Source organism: Lepisosteus platostomus, chromosome 5 (assembly GCF_059453375.1).
Source record: "Lepisosteus platostomus isolate fLepPlt1 chromosome 5, fLepPlt1.hap1, whole genome shotgun sequence".
Classification (NCBI taxonomy): Eukaryota; Metazoa; Chordata; class Actinopteri; order Semionotiformes; family Lepisosteidae; genus Lepisosteus; species Lepisosteus platostomus.
Window position 1 is genome coordinate 11,994,709 of NC_142615.1, and position 7,428 is coordinate 12,002,136.

A 7,428-nucleotide genomic window follows, 5' to 3' on the forward strand; every position below is an offset into this window, starting at 1 on the left:
GATGTAAAGGCTGTGGAAATATCCACATGCTGTGGTCTTTAAAATGCTTTTGAAATGAAGGCGTTCTGTGCTTCCATTGCGGAGATATGGACAAAAGAATATTCGTGCTTGGTAAAAAAAATGTCATAAAAACGAAAAAGTAAAGGCTGAGAAAGCATTCACAATGTATTTTATACACAAAGGAAGTATTCTCGCAACTTAGAGGTTTCGTGTAAACGCTACAGGCGTGCCAACATCATTTTCGAACCTCAAGCTAACTTTACCCTGGTCACGCCTGTCATGGACGGAGCAGGAAAGGCGGCGCCACATTCTACAGCCCTCTCCACGCAATCAACGAAATCGGGCTACTGAATGGAGAAAATCGCCTCTCCAGAAAGTGCAAATATCATCTTGGAGAGTATAAATCCTATTGCCGAAGGTCAGCCCTGTCTACCAGAGTAACCCTCCCACAGCGATGATCAGCTTGTCTCACACGCGAGAAGTTTCGGTTGGAAACAAGCGCCCCCTCTTCTCGCGCGTTTTGCATGTTCGAGTGGTTTTAATGCGGCTCCTTCGTACACGGTGCTGATCTTTTGGAAAGCAGGAGGCAAAACTGACACGCTCCCATACTGGGAGTCGAACCCAGGCCGCCTGGGTGAAAACAAGGAATCCAAACCGCTAGACCATATGGGAGCACACAACCCTGCTGTTCCGGGCTTCATGCAAGCAAACTAAATAAATATGAGAACACACACAAGAGAGTTGTCACTCAGAGTGTCGAAGGGTCGATGTATACTGGGGCTCAGTTGAAATGCAACGTCAGGACTTTTCCGAATTATGTCACACGAAGAGAGCACAGCCCTTTCCACCTTGCCATGTGTGTCTCAGTAACTCGCTGTGATCGTATAGTGGTCAGTACTTTGCGTTGTGGCCGCAACAACCCCGGTTTGAATCCGGGTCACGGCAGAATAGGGGCGTCTGCTTTTACTACATGCACGAATGAAGGCAAAAAAAAGCCAATCGATGTGAACGAACGGCGCTTTACAGAGGAGTACTGCCTGACTGGATCGTTGATGAACGACAGAGGCCACTCCGACCTCTTCTCGGTTTTCTTCAATGACTTACTAAGGATCTTCTTCACATTCGCCCATGCAGGGGAAGCCAGTTACACCAAAGCAAACGCAGGAAAGTGCATTTCAAGCAGAGACCAGGAAGGACTTGTTTACACCGAGAGTGGTCGGAGAATAGAACAATGCGTCCAGCCCTGTTGCTGGAGCCGATTCTTGATGAGATCTTGGGCTCACTAAGAAGCACCCGCTGGATGCTAATCTTTCTGTTGTTCTTGCAGGTCCTGCGCTGCTTTTGAGCCGACAGAGCTCGTCCTGGTCTGTCGGCACAGCCCAATTGCAAATGATCGGCTCCATGTACAAAAGGAACGTGCGTTTGGTACAAGATGCATGAATGCACCGGAAATACATTGGGAACAAATGGCCGGTGGCTCAAGACCTCTGTGAAGTACAGGAGCGTGCGAAAAGAGGCTGTCTCGAACCGGGGACCTCTCGTGTGTTAGTCGAACGTGATAACGCTACACTACGGAAAGGGGCTGCTGCTGGTGTCTCGCTTGCGATTCGGGCTGAGAAAGGGAAGCGTCACTTTAGGCAGGGGGCGCTGGAGAGAGAAACAAAGGGCGCGATGAAACAAAATGCCGAAACCCGTGATCTAACCAGGGACCTTTAGATCTTCAGTCTAACGCTCTCCCAACTGAGTTATTTCGACTGTGCGCATCGCCCCCATCGCCACCTGCTCCAGCCTTCCTGTGTTGTGGCATGAGCGCACCAAGAAGAGCAGGAGAGTGTTAGTGAATCCCCAAACAGTGTGCGTGGCGACAAACAAAACAGGCCTGTTTCCACCCGATTTCAAACCAGGGATCTTTCACGTGTGAGGCAAACGTGATAACCACTACACTACAGAAACGGTTGGAAAACAAGCCCACCGGCAGTGAGTATTCAACTTCACTGCATTACCGCTCGAGAATTCAATTGTTATCCCAACCAGTTGATATCAATTTATTTCCTTAGGGTTATGTACTTGTTTTGAGTATCTAATGTAGAAGTTGTAAACAAGTTCAATTACGAAACGGTCTAAATGAATGATATACCGAACTTATGTCCTCTTGATATGTGTAACTGAATCTCTTTCAGTAACTGAATGAATTTATATATTTTGTATTCTGATAACCCTTACGATAAGATCTGTTAGGTTTACATGCATATTCTATATATTAATAAATGTATCCTCGTGTATTAGTACCTGTGTGTGCGTTGTTTGAGTTATATCGCATGGTTGGATTCTAAGTGTAACGAACAGTTCTTTCTGGACCCTATGCGGACGACACAGCCCGAAGGAGTGGGGAAACACTAGGGAACTGTCATGCAGGAAAACGGGGCTGAAGACAGGAGGGCGTGTCCAAGATGTGCTGGTGCACGGGGGAGGTGTGGCCGAGGCGAACAATCCAAAAGAGAAGTCCTTAGAGAATATCCAAAACACAAGGGTAAGTCCAAAACCAGGAGATCCATCAGAACGAAGAATTAAAAACCACGGAGGCCGGGTTGGAACCGGGAATGGGAACAGAGGTTAAAACCTTAACGGGACCAGGCGCTTCCAGGTCCCGGACTCGCACGATATGGAAATCAGGTGCAGAGCCCGGATGAGAGTCAGCGCCTGGCTTTTAAGGTGGGCTGGGAATGGGAAACAGGTGCACGAAATAAAGTCTTGAGTGAAAGGGCTGGAGCACCCTTAAGGAGGGGGGACTTTAATCGTGACACTAAGACCATTAAAATAATCAATTTTGTGATTTACTGCCACAATTAATAAATGTCCCAGCAAATGCACAAACCCCTACAGAACTGGTGCCTCGCGAGAGCACACTACAACAGTGTGTGATCTCCTGTCCCAGCCTGAGGAGCAGACAGCGAGCCTGACTCTCAATAATAATCATCAAGTATGGGATCTCCTATCGCAGTCTGAGGAACAAACAGTGAGCCTGTCTCTCAATAATAATAATAAAGTGTGTGATCTCCTGTCGCAGCCTGGGGAACACTGAGCCTGTCTCTCAATACTAATAATACAGTGTGTGATTCCCTGCCCCAGCCAATGGAACAGACAGTGAGCCTGTCTCTCAATAATAATAATACAGTGTGTGACCTCCTGTCCCAGCTTGGGGAACAGTGAGCCAGACTCTCAATGATAATAATACAGTGTGTGATCTCCTGTCCCAGGCTAAGGAACAGCGAGTTTATCTGTCAATAATAATAATACAGTGTGATCTCCTGTCCCAGCCTGAGGAACAGACAGTGAACCTGTCTCTCAATAATAATAATAATACAGTGTGTGACCTCCTGTCCGAGCCTGAGGAAGAGACAGTGAACCTCTCTCTCAGTAATAATAATACAGTGTGTGATCTCCTGTCCCAGCCTGAGGAACATACAGTGAACCTGTCTCTCAATAATAATAATCCAGTGTGGAATGTCCTGTCCCAGGCTGAGGAACAAACAGTGAGCATGTCTCTCAATAATAATAATACAGTGTGTGACTTCCTGTCCCAGCCTGAGGAACAGACAGTGAGCCTGTCTCTCAATAATAATAATACAGTGTGTGACTTCCTGTCCCAGCCTGAGGAACAGACAGTGAGCCTGTCTCTCAATAATAATAATACAGTGTGTGACTTCCTGTCCCAGCCTGAGGAACAGACAGTGAGCCTGTCTCTCAATAATAATAATACAGTGTGTGACCTGATGTCCCACCTTGGGGAACAGTGAGCCTGTCTCTCAATAATAATAATACAGTGTGTGACATCCTGTCCGAGCCTGAGGAAGAGACAGTGAACCTCTCTCTCAGTAATAATAATACAGTGTGTGATCTCCTGTCCCAGCCCAAAAGAAGAGACAGTGAGCCTATCTCTCAATAATAATAATACAGTGTGATCTCCTGTCCCAGCCTGAGGAACAGACAGTGAACTTGTCTCTCAATAATAATAATAATACAGTGTGTGACCTCCTGTCCCAGCCTGAGGAACAGACAGTGAGCATGTCTCTCAACAATAATATGAATAAACTGTGTGATCTCCTGTCCCAGTCTGAGGAACAGACAGTGAGCCTGTCTCTCAATAATAATAATACAGTGTGGGATGTCCTGTCCCTGCCTGGGGAACACTGAGCCTGTCTCTCAAAACTAATAATACAGTGTGTCATTTCCTGTCCCAGCTAGAGGAACAGACAATTAGCATGTCTCTTAACAATAATATTAATAGACTGTGTGATCTCCTGTCCCAGTCTGAGCAACAGACAGCGAGCCTATCTCTCAATAATAATAATACAGTGTGTGACCTCCTGTCCCACCTTGGGGAACAGTGAGCCAGACTCTCAATAATAATAATACAGTGTGTGATCCCCTGTCCCAGCCTGGGGAACAGACAGTAAACCTGTCTCTCAATAATAATAATCCAGTGTGTGATCTCCTGTCTTAGCCTGAGGAACAGACAGTGATCCTGTCTCTCAATAATAATAATCCAGTGTGGGATCTCCTGTCCCAGCCTGGGGAACACTGAGCCTGTCTCTCAAAACTAATAATACAGTGTGTCATTTCCTGCCCCAGCTAGAGGAACAGACAGTGAGCATGTCTCTCAACAATGATATTAATAAACTGTGTGATCTCCTGTCCCAGTCTGAGCAACAGACAGTGAGGCTGTCTCTCAATAATAATAATACAGAGTGTGATCTCCTGTCCCAGCATAAGGAACAGACAGTGAGCCTGTCTCTCAGTAATAATACAGTGTGTGATCTTCTGTCCCAGTCTGAGGAACAGACAGTCAGCCCGTCTCTCAATAATAATATTACATTGTGTGATCTCCTGTCCCAACCTGAGGAACAGACAGGAGTGAGCCAGTCTCTCAATAATAATAAAGCAGATTATAATCTGCTGTCCCAGCCTAAGGAACAATCAGGAAAAAGCAGGTCTCTCGATAATAATAATACAGTGTGTGATCTCCTGTCCCAGCCTGGGGAAAAGTGAGCCAGACTCTCAATACTAATAATACAGTGTGATCTACTGTCCCAGCCTGAGGAACAGTGAGCCTGTCTCTCAATACTAATAATACAGTGTGTGATCTCCTGTCCCAGCCTGGGAAACAGTGAGTCAGACTCTCAATAATTATAACACAGTGTGATCTACTGTCCCAGCCTGAGGAACAGTGAGCTTGTCTCTCAATAATAATAATACAGTGTGTGACCTCCTGTCCCAGCTTGGGGAACAGTGAGCAAGACTCTCAAGAATAATAATAATACAGTTTGATCTCCTGTTTTAGCCTGAGGAACAGAGAGTGATCCTGTCTCTCAATAATAATAATCCAGTGTGGGATGTCCTGTCCCAGTCTGAAGAACAAACAGTGAGCATGTCTCTCAATACTAATAATACAGTGTGTGATCTCCTGTCCTAGCCTGAGGAACAGACAGTGAACCTGTCTCTCAATAATAATAATCCAGTGTGGAATGTCCTGTCCCAGTCTGAGGAACAAACAGTGAGCATGTTTCTCAATAATAATAGAACAGTGTGTGATCTCCAGTCCCAGCAAGAGGAACAGACAGTGAGTCTGTATCTCAATAATAATAATACAGTGTGTGATCTCTTGTCCCAGCCTGGGGAACACTGAGCCTGTCTCTCAATACTAATAATACAGTGTGTCATTTCCTGCCCCAGCTAGAGGAACAGAGAGTGAGCATTTCTCTCAACAATAATATTAATAAACTGTGTGATCTCCTGTCCCAGTCTGAGCAGCAGACAGTGAGCCTGTCTCTCAATAATAATAATACAGAGTGTGATCTCCTGTCCCAGCATAAGGAACAGACAGTGAGCCTGTCTCTCAGTAATAATACAGTATGTGATCTTCTGTCCCAGTCTGGGGAATTGAAAGTGAGCCTGTCTCTCAGTAATAATAATATAGTGTGTGATCCACTGTCCCAGCCTGAGGAACAGACAGTCAGCCCGTCTCTCAATAATAAGAGAGCAGATTATGATCTGCTGTCCCAGCCTAAGGAACAATCAGGTGTAGTGTGCTCTCTGAAGGCACCAGTTTTGTAGGGTTTTGGCATTTACTGGGACAATTATTAATTGTAGCTGTAAATCACAAAATTGATTCTTTTGATGGCTTTAGAATCCAACCATGCGATATAACTCAAACAACGCACACACACAGGTACTAATACACGAGGATACATTTATTCATACATAGAATATGCATATAAACCTAACAGATCTTATCGAGAGGGTTATCAGAATACAAAAGGTATATATTCAATCAGTTACAAAGAGCTACATATATCAAGAGAACATACGTTCGGTGTATCATTCATTTAGACCATTTCATAAAGTAAACTTGGTTACAACTTCTACATTAGATACTGAAAACAAGTACATAACTCTTAGGAATTAAATTGATATCAAGTTGTTGGGAAAACAATTGAATTCTCGAGCTGTAATGCATTGAAGTTGAATACTCATCCAATCTCTGTGGATTCAGACCTCCTGCGGGCTCAAAGAAACAGTTGCAGGCTTCTAAACTGTCCAATCCACACTCTCTGGCTCCATGCCAGGCTGTGCTGTGCGGCTTGCGACAGTGCGCTGCTGATGGTCACTGACCGGCTAGTTAGTGTTGGCTTTAACTAGCAAAGTTTGCGCACAGGAGAAAAGATGACTGTGGGTCCTAGCAGGTCAGGAAGAGGACCAGTTCGTTCCTGATGAAGAGATAGTTCTGAATAGTGAATCAGCTGTCCACAGTTCCGACCTGTTCACGAGGCTTGCTGCTGATGCTAACCTCAGGTGGATCCTCTGGTTACTCTCTGGCAACCTCCGCTCTAGACTCTTAGAACAGAGGAAAGTTCTGGCACTCAGACACACTGGCCGTTCTGTGGTTGTCCGGGCTGAGTCTCAGGATGGTCAGGAGGCGCGCTGCGAGAATGTCCTGCCCTTGGGAGCCTTTTGCTCCTGGGCCGTCCTGCCCTGGAATTCTCCTTTGAATTCCCTTTAGAAAAGTCCACGACATAGTCTGTCAGGTCCTCTGTGTTGCCTGTTTTTACCTGGAGGAACTTCAGCTCGTTCATTGGCTGAAAGTTCCATGAACATCAGAGTCCCACGTGGGTTACTCAGCCCTACCAGTCCCTGATTGGTTGATCAAGGTGAGATATGAGTCACTTACTACTGACACTTAGGAATGCAGTCCAGATGTCCATCTGGCACACCCTAGACAGATAGGCGCCAATGGATGACCATTGATCATGATAGCCAGGCTTACCTAAGTGCATCCCCATTTGTGAGCTGTCCCTTAACAAAAGAAAACATCTTTAAATCAGCCTGCATGAATAGTTTCTCTGTGGCTGCACCACAGAGATGAACAGA